The sequence below is a fragment of the Melitaea cinxia genome, chromosome 15 (genome assembly GCF_905220565.1).
Source record: "Melitaea cinxia chromosome 15, ilMelCinx1.1, whole genome shotgun sequence".
NCBI classification, from domain to species: domain Eukaryota; kingdom Metazoa; phylum Arthropoda; class Insecta; order Lepidoptera; family Nymphalidae; genus Melitaea; species Melitaea cinxia.
The window spans coordinates 1,914,334-1,928,718 of record NC_059408.1 but is presented as its reverse complement, the minus strand read 5'-3'; the positions used below and the strand labels follow the sequence as shown (position 1 = coordinate 1,928,718).

Genomic DNA, 14,385 nt, shown 5'->3' with positions numbered 1-14,385 from the left:
GAAGTGTTCGCCATACCAAACCAAGAAGCTTCAACAGCCGCTTCTAAGTTAGTCGAAGAAGTGATATGTCGCTTTGGTGTGCCTCTAGAAATCCATTCAGATCAGGGCAGGAACTTCGAATCGCAAGTATTCCAGGAAGTGTGTAGAATTTTGGGCATGCATAAGACGAGGACCACTGCGTACCATTCACAGTCTGATGAAATGGTTGAGAGATTTAACCAGACGCTTGAGAGGCATTTAGCGAAATTGGTAGATGACAAACAAAAAGATTGGGACAAGCATATACCACTCTTCCTTCTGTCGTACCGAACCGCCGAGCATGAGCTCTCATGCTCGGCGGTTAAAAGCGGCATAAAAGCTACCCCGGCGTATGTCAATTACGGTAGAGTATTACGATTACCAGTAGACTTATTGACTGGAGGGTGATCGGAGGGACCAAATACCGTACAAGACTATGTCAGCGATTTAAGGGAAAAGGAGGAGGGGGTTCGGGAAAATGGGTTACAGTCAAGCAAGAACATGAAAACCAGATACGACCGGAAATCGAACACGAGCGGCTTCAAGGAAGGGTCACTGGTGTGGCTGCATAACCCAACCCGCCGGAAATGGAAATCTCCAAAGTTTTAGACCAAGTGGGACGGCCCATACAAAGTGGTTACCCGACTGAATGATGTGACTTACAGAATTCAAAAGCAACCTAGAGGGACATTCAAAGTGGTACACATAGACCGTTTGGCGTGTTACCATGGCAGTAACAACGATGCTCGGGACGAGCATCTCTAAGAGAGGAGTAGTGTTACGAACACACAACGAAACTAGCGCCATCTAGCGGCAACCATTGAAACCACACAAAGACAGCGATAGCATGAAACTCTCTACTCAATACTAGATGGCGTTAGAGGAACTACTCTGGAACTATATAGAAGTATAGTCTCGAAAACCGGGTACATGCGCGAAATTTCCAGAATGGTCTGGGCCTCGTCTCGGCCGATATAAATAGCCGCAGGTAGGCGAGCGAGTTCAGTTCAGTTTGAGCGATTTTCAAAGCGACTTCAAAGTGAAAACTAGTGATCAAGAGTGGTACCAGCGAAACCTACGACTTAGGACATTGTTAGTGCTTAGTGTTTGAACCTAGTGCTTTGTGTTGGACCTAGTGCTAGTGAATAAAGTCTTGAAAAGAGTCAGCAGGTCTTTCTCTCCAAATCCTTCGAACCCTAACACGTAACAGTATGTATTGCTTGTAAGTATTAATGTGTAGGTATTTGTATGCAAGTTTTTTTATAATATAACTGCACCTTCTGATCTGATCTCACTGATCTTCAAATAAATAACACTCAATCCTATTTCGGGTTGTCTGGAAGAAATGGTTAACTAGGCATAAGACCGCCTCTTGTACTACACATTTTTATGTTGTTTCTATTATTATTATTTTGTATTTGCATATTGTGGTTTACAATAAAGAGTTCATAAATAAAAAATAAAAATTAATAATTTTACGTTTTCGTAATTAAATTAATCGTAATGTATACAACCCATTAATTTCATTCACAATACTAAACACACCATACTTCGTATATCCGTTTAATCTTCACATCGGATCACATTTGAATGACGAATTGCCGTTACAAAATAGTTTGGTACTAAAATAGACCTGTCATGAACGATGATCAATTAACCCTCTCGCTGGGAAAGGTTTCGGGTGATTTCGGGCAACGGTACAAAAGACCGTCAGTTGTTTGAACTCAACTCGTTTGCACGTCAAAGGCGTTGATTAAAAGTGATTCGGTACATTTCACCTATAGGCGAAGGGTTGAAATTTAATCTTTTTTTTTGTATTCGGTGACAAAATTAAAGATATTCACTAGATTTCTTGTCTCTAAAAAAGTCTTATTCAGGTAATACTATTACTTAGACTCTTACCATATGTGTTTATTCATATGTTTTTTATTTTTTTTTTTTCTAGTAGACTATGCTTCATGTTAATACAGCTTTTTTTTAAATATTAACTTGTTACTTTTTAATTAATTATATTTTTCTTGCGAGATCTTCTCTTATTACACACACACGGTCGTCTGTTACTGTAGTAAGCAACTTAATGTTTGTATTATAAGTAACAGCTATAAATAAATATACATAGAGATAATACACATTTAGATATATAAATACAAATATTACACCCAGACTCAGGCTGGAATCGAAACCAACCCGCGGTACAGAAAACAGGGTCACTAAAAACTACGCCAAGCGTGCCAAATTATATAAGTTTACAATGCTTTAAGAAATATATTTAAAAAATGCTCTCCAAACGGCAATCAAAAAATTTTTTATTTTATTTTCTCATTGCCTAAAAATGCAACCTTAAAATGTTTCTCTTTATTATCAAAGAATCAAGAACATATGTAATTCATATATTAGTGCACGGCGTGCAATGTTCTATGAAAGCAGCATTGATGCTAATTTCGCCTTGATCTCCATATTGGTTTGGCAAATGTACTTCTCTAATTCCTCAATTAATATTGAAATTATATAAAATGCATTTTCAGGCATTTTTAACTACAATTTAGATTAGAAATCTGTCACAACATGAAACACGAATAAGATTTTAATAGAATTTGTATACTATTCTTCCCTTTTCTGACTAAATTTAGCTTAAAACGCTTTTGCGACCAAACTATAAAATGTCTTCTACAGGCAACAAATTTAGATGAATGATTTTAGAAAACGGTGACAATAAGTTTTTGCGATTTCCCCAAAAAAAAAGTTGGTTTAAGATGAAAGTCCAAGGCTGATAAAACTGTTTATTAACACAAAATTCTCTTTTCCACCCTTTTTCTAGACAAAAAGGCCAATGCCCAATTGTGGGATGTGGGGACAAGCAGAATCAAACAAATATTTCATCAGATCGATGATCAACGATCGATTTCATCGATCAGTCATCCCATAAATACACAAAATATAACAGATTTACTCTTTACTACAGCCCTATGGAAAAAATCTCATAAAACTTCATAAAAACATGGACAAATGCAGACCAAATTCTTATACTGAGTTATGAAATCTACGAGAATTTGGTCTGCATGTGTGCATGTTTTATGAGGTTTTATGAAAATTTTCCATAGGGAGATATTTTACTAAACAGCGTTTTTTAACTTAAATAATAAATAAGTAAATAAATATATTTAACTTATATTTAGGGCACTCTTTTCTGAGACAAACAAGCTAATGCTTGTGTTATAGCTTATACACATATAACAGCTGGCTGATTTAGTTATTAACATAACAGCTAATCAAACAGCCAATCTCAGGGCGGAAATTGATGCCACAATCCCTGGAGTAGAAAGCAAAGTCACTGCAAACTGCGCCAACGGATTAGTCACGAAATACTTAAATTGTATGCTATTAACTCCATTACGTAAAACCGCAATGATATAACACCAACGAATGAAATTAAATCAACTGTCTCAGCAATGAACATGAAAATCATTAAACGGTGACCGATTCGGCCACAGTATCGCTTTTAATCGACACCTCAGTCGCAAACTGCGATAATCAAACGAACGCCGGTCCTTTCTGCCGGTACACACCGAATCAAGCTTTGGGCCTTTGTGGGAAGGAATACAAGATCAATTGAACGTTATAAATTGAAAATTTAATTTCATTGACATTTGAAGTGTCTTCTTCTTCTTCTTCTTTGGCTTTGGCACCCTTGCGGAATTGCCAGTGTTTGAAGTGTTTAATATGAAATCTGACGTATTGATAAAAGTAGTAATTTAATATCTATCTAATCGGTAACTGATAATTGTTTTTGCTCGCAAACGAAAAAAAAACCGACTTCAATTACATCGACGAGTAATACAGCGTAGATCACCAAAAAAATAGTCAAGTAACTACGCGTTATCAAAGATTACTCAAAAAGTAGTTATCAGATCTCGATAAAATTAAAATTTATCAAAATCGGTGTACCTAGTAAAAAGTTATTGCGAATTTTCGAGAGTTTCCCTCGATTTCTCTACCCTATCATCAGATCTTGGTTTCTTTATCATGGTACCAAACTAGGAATATCTTCTTGCCACCAAAAAAAGAATTATCAAAATCGGTACATCCAGTAGAAAGTTATGCGGTATAATACAACGTAGGTTGACAAAAAAAGCGTTAAGTAAAAACGGATTATTAGATATACTCGAAAAGTAATTGTTAGATCTCAAATAAATTTAAATGGGACCAATTGACACACACCACCTTTTGATTAAAAAAAAATTGTCGAAATCGGTCCTCCCGGTCAAAAGTTCTGTGATACATAAAAAAAAATACAGTCGAATTGAGAACCTCCTCCTTTTTTGGAAGTCGTTTAAAAACTTAGTCCTCGCCAATAAAACAAACGATGTAGATAGGTGTCGTAATCTAATGTATAACATTCTTGTGTCGTGGTGCTTGTAGTTAAACTCCTACGAAACGGCTTGACCGATTCTTATGAAATTTTGTGTGCATATTGTACCCAATAAGGTCTGAGAATCGAACAACATCTATGGAGTCAGCTAGTAACGATATATATAACGATACGCAAATAATACAAACAAAAACGCATCAAAACATTTAATCATTAAATGATGTTTGGGGGTGATGTCACAATGACGTAGCTTGCGAAAGCTGTATTGATGATCACGTCGGGGTCACCAGTTTAGGGGTGTGAGGAACGGGATGTTGAGTTCCTCATCCACCGTTGATTAGAGAGGATCTTCCGACCAGACGGGTGTTGTGTCTGGTGGGCTACTGGCCCGACAGTTGTTGTTGGTTTCTTGTATATATACTTAATTGCTGTAATAACTTTGATATCGCAATGTAGGATGCGTCAGTTCTTAGTTACGTAGTTCGTAAGTCACGCGATAGATGTCGCCACACATAGTATGCAGAACTCTATTGTGATGAAATCCAAGAAGCAAATGAGGTAACTCTGGCGAAACCGGCTGGTGCCGCCGCTCAACCGCGGGCCGAAACGAAGAGAGCAATACCAATCTGTGGAAAAATTTTCAAATTAACAATTAAATATTATTTGTCAATAAATGTTAATAACAATAAGCAAATAAAATCGTATTTCAGTAAAATAAAAAGGGAAGTCGTTACTGGTACAAAATAAAAGACGAGAAAAGAACGAAAAACAATCACTGACCAAGGTATTGCCGACCGCGAGAGGACCTCCTGAGTCACCTCCGCAGGGGCTTCTGCCGCCGTTGTTAGACGTGCACAAAGTAGGAGCGACGACTGCGTCTCTATATGATCTAGCACACGTCTCGTTATCAATGACTTGCAGGCTTACATGTCTCGCTACACTTGATACTGTGTCGGCTGAAATTAAAAAAAAATACTTATTAAAAAAATCATCGAAAATGCCTTCTACGGTCGTAATTAAAATATGCAGGCATATAAATAAGAAATCAAATCAAATCATCTGTAAATGAAAATGAACTTACTGTCGCTCGTTCTTCCGAAACCAGCAGTTACAGCCGTAATACCGACATATTGGTTGGAGCCGGTGGCTAACGCGACGGGCCGGATGTTGTCTGGGGAAAGACGTTTCTTTAATTTTTTTTATTTTTTTGAATATACATATTACAGTCGTGACATATATACAGTAGTTATATTTCGTAGCAAATATAGCTCAGCCTAATTCCACTCCAATGACTCCAGTAAATAATTTTTAAACATTCATTAATGTGGTAATAATAATAATAATAATAATAATTTTATTTCATTAAGACTTACAGTCCACTTGTTAGTAACATTAGTAACTTACAACTACGTTAGTACACTTAAATTAAAAATTAAAATTAAAAATTTACCAATTCACTTGCTTAACCTCTCTTGCCTCACCACTACGCCAACAAAGTGCTGAAGCATAGGCTCAGCAAGCTTAGCACTGAACATTTTCAGAATTTTGTTAGAACTAAGCCGCATTCTGTTTAATAGAGAGGCGGTCCGTTTCCTCAAGATTGCGAAAAAGGAGTCAGTATTCGCTTCAGTAAACATTGCAGACGCACTACAGAAGCGTCTCAGTCCCAACAAAATCCTAAAACCATTGTTATATTGCACTCTAAGTGCGTCCAGCGATTTTTTACTATACCTGGTCCACAGGGCACACGTATAAAAAGTTTGACAATATGCTTTAAACAATGTTATTTTAGCATCGTTGCTACAGCGAGCAAACCTGTGGGCCAGCATATGGCGCAGTGACATCTGGCGGCAAGTGCCCTTCGTTCACGTTCTATGTCAGCATGGTCCCTGAGATCCTCGGAAATGTAATGACCTAGATATTTAAAAAGTTTTACCCGTCTTAGTTGAACATCGTTTAGTTTTAACACTGACTCGTAGTCAATTACCTCTCCGCGGACCACAAAGACCATGTACTCACTTTTATTTACATTGTACGTCAGGCCATGTTGTACCGCGTATTCTTCACAAATTTTTAATAGTGTCCTAATAGAGCCAGCCGACGGGCCCAGCAGCACCATGTCATCTGCGTAACTAAGATTATTTAGGCAAATTCCATCAATCCAGCATCCGACACGTCTGCTGCTGAGTCCCACAATTAGCTCATTTACATACAAATTGAAAAGCTTAGGTGAGGTTATACCCCCCTGCCTCACCCCGCAATCCAACCGATAAGTATCTGATAAGGTTTCGCCCCACTTCACATAGTTTTCTTGGTTTAAATACCAAAATTTTAGCAACGAAAGCAGCGGTCAATTTTTGATATGATATTCAAAAATGTTTAGAATTCCTAATGTGGGTAACACAAAAATAAAATCTTAGATATTAAAAATAGCACGGTGTCGTCTCCTGTCAAAGATTTTCATTGTAATATGAAACTTTGAATAGTTACGGGTTTCTGTAAAGAGCTCACTATAGACGGCGCCACGGTTCGCTTAAACCGAAATTAAAAATTATCATATCGAAAATTTCGCTCGAGCGGGTGCATCGTTCCATAGCTTAATTGGCTAGAGCGCCGACACGGTACGTCGGAGACGCGGGTTCGAACCCCGCTGGAGCGGTCAATTTTTGATATGATATTCAAAAATGTTTAGAATTCCTAATGTGGGTAACACAAAAAATAAAATCTTAGATATTAAAAATAGCACGGTTTCGTCTCCTGTCAAAGATTTTCATTGTAATATGAAACTTTGAATAGTTACGGGTTTCTGTAAAGAGCTCACTATAGACGGCGCCACGGTTCGCTTAAACCGAAATTAAAAATTATCATATCGAAAATTTCGCTCGAGCGGGTGCATCGTTCCATAGCTTAATTGGCTAGAGCGCCGACACGGTACGTCGGAGACGCGGGTTCGAACCCCGCTGGAGCGGTCAATTTTTGATATGATATTCAAAAATGTTTAGAATTCCTAATGTGGGTAACACAAAAATAAAATCTTAGATATTAAAAATAGCACGGTGTCGTCTCCTGTCAAAGATTTTCATTGTAATATGAAACTTTGAATAGTTACGGGTTTCTGTAAAGAGCTCACTATAGACGGCGCCACGGTTCGCTTAAACCGAAATTAAAAATTATCATATCGAAAATTTCGCTCGAGCGGGTGCATCGTTCCATAGCTTAATTGGCTAGAGCGCCGACACGGTACGTCGGAGACGCGGGTTCGAACCCCGCTGGAGCGGTCAATTTTTGATATGATATTCAAAAATGTTTAGAATTCCTAATGTGGGTAACACAAAAATAAAATCTTAGATATTAAAAATAGCACGGGTCGTCTCCTGTCAAAGATTTTCATTGTAATATGAAACTTTGAATAGTTACGGGTTTCTGTAAAGAGCTCACTATAGACGGCGCCACGGTTCGCTTAAACCGAAATTAAAAATTATCATATCGAAAATTTTGCTCGAGCGGGTGCATCGTTCCATAGCTTAATTGGCTAGAGCGCCGACACGGTACGTCGGAGACGCGGGTTCGAACCCCGCTGGAGCGGTCAATTTTTGATATGATATTCAAAAATGTTTTAGCAACGAAATCAGTTCGGATTGTATACCTGCCTCGCGGAGTTTCCTCCATAATATGTCGTACGCTACTAGATCAAAGGCTTTCGAAAGGTCTAAAAAACAGGCATACACCGGTGTCTTTCTGCTTGTGTAGTATTGGGCAAAGTGCCATTTTGTGTTTAAAGCAGACGCTTTAAACACAAAATGGCACTTTCCGTTGAAAGATTGGGCACAAACCCAAACTGCGCGTCGTGTATATTTAAATATCGATCCAAATTTTGGTCTATCAGACTGTCCAACACCTTAGCAAGTACTGTAGCTAGAGATATTGGCCTGTAATTATTTTTATCAGAAATATCTCCGGTCTTATTTTTAACTAAGGGGACCACCACTGTTTTCATCATATCAGCTGGTAAGTAAGAATGTGTTATACATAATGAAAAGAACATTGCTAGCACACTATAAAGATGGTTCCCCGCATGCTTAAGATGCTCGATGCTGAGCCCGTCATGACCCGGAGACCTACCTCTGTTCATTTTCTTAATAACAGCTTCTACCTGCTTAGCAGAAAAACTCATAGGTATACTCGTAACGGTCTCAGCATCGATCACCCGTGACGGAGGTCCCAGAGGCGAGGTCACTTTAAAATGATTTTTAAACAAGTTGGCAATCCCCCTTGGCTCACTACAGCCCCCTATGCTCGCGGGGCGACCTATTTTTACATTTAACTTGTTCGTTTCTCTCCAGAATTTAGTAAAGTCATGTGACGACCTGTGTGAAGCGATTATGTCCATTTTAACTTGATCTTCATTTTGTTGGCACCATCTTAGTCTACTTTTAAAAACCTTACGACTCTCACGCATGTCGTCCCAAACTCCGCCATACCCTGGTTTGTTATGGAGCAACCAGGTCCGAAATTTAAGACGCGCATCTTCATATGCTGTACGCACATATTTATTCCACCCAGTAACCCATTTCTTATTAAAATTCTGGTCCTTGTACGTTAATTCAGCAGCACCGCTAAGAATATTGACTACCCGGCTATACAAATCATCCAGTGTGCGCCTATGAGTGACATCATGACACATCCCACCTGCACACGAGGTTAATGAGACCGGAAAATCGATATGCCTCAGCTGCTCATGGCATATGTCATGATATCGCCCAGTTTGCGCCTCAGACCTAGATTGCCACAGGATTTTATTGCATTTATAGTTTTCAGTGTTTAATTTTGGAACTACTTTGTCTAAAATTATCTCTATTATTAGCGGGAAATGGTCAAACCAGTGTATATCACTATCAACTCTCACATTTGAAATAGTTTTCCACGCTGTTTGCGTTACAATACAATGGTCTAACCATCTCATGCTACCATCAATGTCGCTAATAAATGTAATAGTGTTTGACATGATTCCTAATTTTTCCGTATCAGCACATACCCATTTTTTATCTGAACAATATTCCCGTAACTCCAACCAAAATGGTTGGCCAGGGTGCGCGTTATAATCACCTAACATGTATACAGCTTCCACATCATTATTTTCTACAATAGCATCGATTTCGCCTTAACAGTTTACAAACTCGACACTATTATCAGGAGCATCCGTGGGCATGTATACTGAAAACACAATAATCGATTTCCCGCCTATCGTTCCTCTGATTGCAGTTAGCCTGACACTACTGCAATTTATAACAGAAACTGTGTCAAATACACCTTTTCGCCATAACAAAGCAACCCCACCATATGGCCTCCCTCTGAGAATACCCACGGTAGTATCAACAGCCGTTTTGGACGTATATTCAAAGTTATCACTTACCGATCCCAGCAATGGTAGGTCATGACCGAGGAGCCAGGTCTCCTGTAAGGCTATTACATCAGCGTAAACACATAGGTCCCTAACAAACTCTACAGACCTTTTAAACCCTTTACAATCAAACGAAACAAATGTACTCTTACTTTTATTATCCATTGTCAATTTAATTTAGTTCCTTTCTATCACTAGAGTCTTTTTTAAACACTATAAATTTCCTAAAACAAATGCCTTCCGGCCATATTTCATCTTTAACCCTTAATTACTCGCATGGGGTCAAAGCATTTTTGGATTAAAAAATGAAGCACTTGGCTCGGCCCGATTTCCCCCACGCCCTCGCTAGCTTCATAACGCGCGTCTAAGTTTGTATTTTACCAGCAATCAAGTCACAGGAGTGGAAGGATGCGCCGCTGCACTCTTCAGTGGTGACCCCGTGCGAGTAATTACGTTACTTTTTTGGAAGAGGTAAGTTTTTTATTTTCTGTATTTTTTTTGTGAATAATGAATTATATTTGTGTTATTGTATGTTCAGTGAATAAATGTTTGTTATAAATATGTTTTTTATATCTTTATACAGTGAAATTATCAAAAAATTCCGTTTTACTACGAGTTTTGTTTTTTTGTCAGAGTTAGTCATGGATAGGAGAGAATAGGAAATTGTGCAATGGTTGGTAGAGGATGAAGGAGGTTCTGACGATGAAGAAGTTGGAGGGTCAGGTTTCTAACCGCTTTATTTGGTTTCAAAACCAAATAAAGCGGTTCTGTTGTTATCTTTTATGCATCATGTAACTCATATCGCTGTCCCCGGGCAATAAAGCGGTAATATCAAAAATCAAATTTTACAGGAGAAATAAAAGAAGCTAATTTTTTTATAGTGCAGTGTACAGTGATCCAAAACAGACGTTCAATATGTCAAATGAAAGCTATTTTTTTTACCAATTTAAGCTTTTAAAAATATTTTTTTAAAAACAAATCGTATATTTTTTTAATGAAATAATTAAAAAAATGTATAATACAATTCATAGATGATACTATTTTAATTGCAAGATCATTAACAATTACTGTAAAGATGTTCACCGGTTTTTTGTATTATTTTTCTTAAGAATAATGCAATAATACATAGCTTAGTCGTAAGAGAATTATCCATGCAATAAAACGGTTATTGTCATTTATTCTAACGAAATATTAATAAAAAAAAACTGAAAAAAATAAGAGTGATAGATTGATACTCAGAGAAGCCAAAAATTAAATAACATTAAAAAGGGTGTAACAGGCGTATACCGCTTTATTGCCCGGGGCCAGCGATATTAACCCAGCCTCAACTGACAAGCAGAAACCTGAAATAATAACATTTTAAAACAGCACTAAATGAGGAGTGGACACCAATAATCCCTTGTGTGGTACATTCAACGTAGGGAGGTGAACTAGACGGTGGCTGTTAGCCATTTTCTTCTACCTGATAAATGTTTCAGGCATAAATTCACTCATTGTACATCGAGTAAATATCGAAAAATCACGTACTCACACGAGGCGTAATTTCTTACGGCAATTGTTTGTTGAACTTATTCATAATAACCAAAAACGATGACTTGAAGTCAGAGTAACTCCTAACAAGGTAAAAAAATGTCTGATGGAAGTGCATGAGTTGGAAAATCGCGTCCCGCCAACCACTGTAAAACGTGGACGTTGCAACAGCTGCCCGAGGAAATGCGATCGCAAAGTACCAACAAAATGCAAGAAATGTACAAGATTTGTTTGCTATGATCATTCTGACATATACTGTCAACAGTGTAACGAGAGTGATTCGAAGAGCTCCTAAAAATACGAGTATTTACTATGATCTCAGTATATTTAAGTACAAATTGTTGATTATTGATAGTAATTTTCGTTTAACTTATTTTTGTATAATTAGTTAGTAATTCATGTTATTACTTATAGATAATATAAAATAAATAAAGCACTTTAATAATAAAATAGTTTCATTTACTTATATATTTCAAAATATATTAAAAACTACTCATACTATTTGGGGTCATCTGTGACCCCATGCGAGCAGTAATGTAATTTTCTTTGTGCGAGTAATTAAGGGTTAAGAAACAACGGTACCCTATAGCTATCCACATAAAAAATATAAGAATCGTAACCTCTATCCACTTTTGGTGCGATTTTCTCTAATGTAACTAACACTTGAGTCTTACGTACAATATAGTCTATGATGTCCTGTTGCGATGTTTCCTTACTAATGTTAGAAATGTACAGCGGGACTTTTACTGACGCCGCCTTAAACTTCGACTCCGGCCCGTAGCTCGCTTTGCCTTGGTTACTAATAAACCGATTACGATACCTAGATTTCTTTTTATTCACAACTACACTCCACTTCCCTTCCACCGCCTTCTTTTCAAAAACTGTACTTGAGCTATTTGACTCTGTAACAACATTCCGATTGTTGTGATTCTCTGTATCGCGACGCAATGACGGCGACAACGCCGAAGAGCCATTCGCGGTAATCAGCTGACCAGCGTAGGAATGATTCATTACTTTATTTGTGTTCGAAACCACGGTAGGCCTCACCGTCCTTAGAGTTTGTTGCACCTGCGTCGAAACCGCAGTGATTTGGGGCGCCTCCACGTGCTCACCTGTATTATTTGTTTGCGTGTGCGCAACAAAGACGGCAGATTGTCTTTCTTCGCTGGGCGACCGTGTGCCAGAGAGAGACATGTTGCCGCTGTTGCCATCGCCGGGTTTGTCGCTGATTGTCCGTGTGTGCAAGGGAGACGGATTGCGTTTATTATTTCCGATAGCACTATTCATTGATTCCTTGGACTTATCAATGTCTGTTTTATAAAACAAACTCGTAGTATCCATCCCCATGGGTCCGCTGTCATATTCAAAACGACGTTGTATGTTGTTAAAGACTCCTCTTTGAGTATTAATATTTGTTTTGTGAATATCAAAACTACCCTCACACTGCGAGGATTGTTGACATCTATTTGCAACACAAAACTCATTCATATCTTGCCGAACGTTATTGCATTCTTGTTTAACAATTTCCATATCATTCTGTAACAATAACATGCCATCCTGTAATTTTAAAATATCCCGTAGCAAGCGCGTCGCGTCGAGATGATCGAACGTTATTGGTGGCAATTTATGCAATTCTCTAGCTACAAACATTGGTAACATATCTGGATTAGTTGCGTCTGCGTGTTTTAGAAGACATATAATATCCTGTATATTTTTACGAGATTTATCATTCCTCTTACGCATCTTTATTTTCTCCAGTGGCACTGCCTCAAAGAGCAGTTTTTTTGCATCACAAATATCGTCTGCAGAAAATCCAGTTTCACACACTCTTATTAGTGTTTCCTCGTCCATGATTCTAATTTTATTATATACAAATGCAAGTACTTCATTAATTACGATATTGCACGTAGCACACTTAACAGTATTTGGGGTCATTGCACTCGCTCCCGCGCACGCAACCGTGCATGCGTACTGTCAAATGACGACTGTTATGCTTAACTCATATATTTTTATAGAATTTCCTGCCCGTAGAGACCTTATTATTTCGCTGTTTCTTTATTCTTGCGATCGTCCAACTGTGATTTTAAATTATTTTAAGTTCCTCTACTACTAGAAATCTTATTACGCGTTAACGTATTACAACTGAACTAATCCCCTATTCGCTTGTGCTGAATTTTAATATTGTAGTTGGATAAAAAGTATCCAGTTTTCCACCTAGTGATATAAACTCAAAACGTATAAAACCAGAAGTTAGCAAAAGCTAAAAGTTGTTTTCTAAATTTAATTATAAAATTAGAATTGACTTACTGTCGTAGTTAACGTGATTGATGCGAATGACAGCAACATCGTTTTGGCGGGTATTAATGCTGTAACTGGGATGCATAACAACACTTCTGGTGGGGATACGAACGCCACCATATCTGAAGTTAACAGATCCGAGAATAACGGTAAAAGTTTCAGCTTGTAGACCAAAACTTCTCCAACAGTGAGCAGCAGTGACCAGTCTAGTGTTACTAATAAGAGAAGATCCGCAAACTGATATTCGTCTGTCTGTCAGTGTGATTTGTAGACCAGCCTTAAAAATTACAAGAAAATTATTATAAAATACACGTGAAACAAAGACTATTATTGACTAAAAATTATCAAACATACAAAGTGAGGATTAGTTCCTAGTGTTGAAACCTGTCCTCCTATAATCCTGGAACCGTCAAAGTCCGCGGCCGCCTCAGCAGCGTCTATGCGAGCCCTTTCGGGGATACCTATCTCTAGATGATAGTCACGGAAGATTGGTTCTTCTGCTGTAACAGCTAGAGCCAGGCCGAGGACGACGATGAGGAGCTTCATGTTGGACGATAGTGCGTTGTTTTGCAGTCGAACATTGGCCTTAAATACTGTTTTGTATCTAATCTCACCATTTTTAACTTTAATTTTTTCCATTAATTAATTAGATTATATATCTTTAGTTGAATTATCGCTTTTTTAATCAGTTCAAATACATCAGTTTTTAATATAATAATTGCAGTTAAAGCGTTAAAATCATACATATATACATACATACATATAATCA

General features: G+C 37.8%; 1 pseudogene; it reads right to left on the bottom strand.

Annotated features, from left to right (window-relative positions):
• Positions 1-4,579: 4,579 nt before the first annotated feature.
• LOC123660421 lies at positions 4,580-14,162 on the bottom strand (annotated as a pseudogene).
• Between the last annotated feature and the right edge of the window lie 223 nt (positions 14,163-14,385).